Raw genomic sequence first — 2,607 nt, forward strand, 5'->3', positions numbered from 1 at the left:
GTAGATTTTTTCAACTTCAGTTTACTGAAATAATTGATAACAATTCACTCACTCTTTTTATTTTGGATTTTGTAAAATTATTTCTATAAGTGTACTGTATTATCTATTAGTTTGTGATTCAAATTTTAAAAAATTAAATGTGGTATAATGTAAGGACTATTACCTAACTCATTCATATTGGATTGTGGACAACTCTCCTCCCATTGTAGAACAAAGATTTTAAAAGTTAGATTAGTTTAGGTTAACAGCAATGTAGTGTATAGTAGATACCTTTTTTGAATTTATAGTTTTTTGCATTTTTTTTAAAAATATTTCTGGAGAACCATTGTGTTGATTTTTTTAAAAATTTATACATGCATAAAAACTACATATTTTACAATCAAAGATTAATTTATGAGTAAATATTACGAGTTCAGTTCATACCCTGAAGATTGTCATTAAGTAAGAGATCATGGAAACAAGAAGTTTTCAAAGTATTCAATATTTTTCAATATGTGCCACACATATTTTTAAAGAAATCCCTGTCAGGCTACATGTGCTGTTTAGATGCACTTGTATTGAGATATTGATATGTGAACCGCATTCCTAACAGAGTGAAATGAATATTTGATTTGTAATAAATAAAATGTAAATAAATTTTAACTCTCCAAGTATTAACCCAGTGGGTAAAATTGTACGAAAATTTCCTTGCTCTCCCATCAAATAGTATGGGAGAAACCAGTTATTTGATGCAAGAAAGCTTGCCACTAAAGTTGGAACTAAAACTCAGATGGTTAAATGAATTATCAGTAACTACTTCAAACAATGTAAATTTTTTAGTTTTTTATCACATTTTACATTGGCGTGACCGAAACGGAAGGTTCAGTGTCAGTTACGATGGCGCTTGGCGGATTAAGGATTAATACTTACTCTAATTAAAGTTTTATCGTTATTAACTCCGATGAGTGATTATTTATAATATACATTAGGTAGTATGTTTGCAAAAAGTTTGCGCAAACCTGCTATGCTTAAACTTGTATTTTAGTTATCATCCACTAGGCATTCAAATTTATCATCCACTGGGCAAATCATCTCAAAGATAAAAAACATTGTTAGAAAATGTTTGCAACTTTGGTAAGCAAGCCTACTGTGTTTCATTTATCATATATTTCATGTGTCTAAAATATTTAATTCATTTGCTGACCTGAATAATCATTATTCTGTATAGATATTCACTTGTGTAGATAAGACAAATACTTAGGCATTCCTTATAAATATTATAATAATACTTAGACATACTCTATAATTATACTATTCTTATTTAATATACTTCATGATTATACTCCACAGGAGTACTTATGCATTCCATATTCAATACATCTCCAGATAGATGCATCACTTTTAATTTTCTCTTAAATTTCAGTTCTGTTAATTATGATGAATAATAATTTGAAAATAGTACATAAGAAGGAGGGGAAAAATGGTTACCTTAGAAGACAGCACACGTCTTTGAAATGTTGAGCTCTGGAAAGTCAAAAATCAAATAATGTTCTTTAAATACATCCTTTCCTGTATTTAGATAGAAAATATTCAAATTATTAAAAAGTGGGAGATTAATATATTATAAATGCTGGAAACTTAAAAATTTTTGAAGTGAATCTCTAAACAAAGTTTGAAAATTACATAACATTTTAGTTTGTTTTCCTATTGGAATTAAGAAGTTATTAATTTAAGCTGCTGTAAGCCTTAAATTACAAAAGATTGTCAAAAATATATACTTTTATGACTTTTAATTAGTTATATGTCAAGTAAAGTTTGTTTTTTAACTAATTAAAAGACTTGTATGCAAATTAAAATGTAAAGTATTAGTTTTTCTTACAGTGAATTTGATATGCTTATGAAGGTGATTAAATTAAATGCTTGTTTTAATGGATTATATTACAAATTATATGATCTAATGTGATGAAATTAGATTAATTGAATCAATTCGTCTTATTATATTTGTTAAAATTATTGGGGATAATTTAATTTTGCGTAACAAAATTTTGTATTCAAAAAAAATATATTCTTTTTTTTAAAGAAATTTTATATACGAGAGTGAAACTTAGAGATATACACTATTTAGCTGCTCAGAAATGCTGCTTCTAAGTTAAATTACAACGGTTTGCCAAGGAACAACAATCTCAATATTATACTATTTTTGTCTAATAGATCTAATAAATTATGTATGTAAACTTCAGGTATTTTGTGCAAAGAGTATGCTTGAAAAATCACCTTTTCATGGTATAAAAATGCTTAAAGACATCTTAAGTTAATAGAGGTATGTATTGATTTGTTTTATCGTTACATTTCCCTCCATTTTTATTGCCAATAATTTATACATGGGTGATTTTTTGAAAACATAACAATTTGGACCAAAAAATTTCTTCAAATTTAAAGTCTTCAAAATCTAAATTTTTTTTTCGTATACTTATTTAGTTGCATTTATTAATATCTTACAGATAGCAGTGTAGTTTATGGACATTTGCTTAAGAAAAAAAAAATAAAATAGAAATTCACCAAATCTGAATGCCAGGAAAATGACATATTAGCTTAGTTTAAAAAATAGTCATTTTAAGCTAATAGTAT

This window comes from Parasteatoda tepidariorum, chromosome 2 (genome assembly GCF_043381705.1).
Source record: "Parasteatoda tepidariorum isolate YZ-2023 chromosome 2, CAS_Ptep_4.0, whole genome shotgun sequence".
Classification (NCBI taxonomy): domain Eukaryota; kingdom Metazoa; phylum Arthropoda; class Arachnida; order Araneae; family Theridiidae; genus Parasteatoda; species Parasteatoda tepidariorum.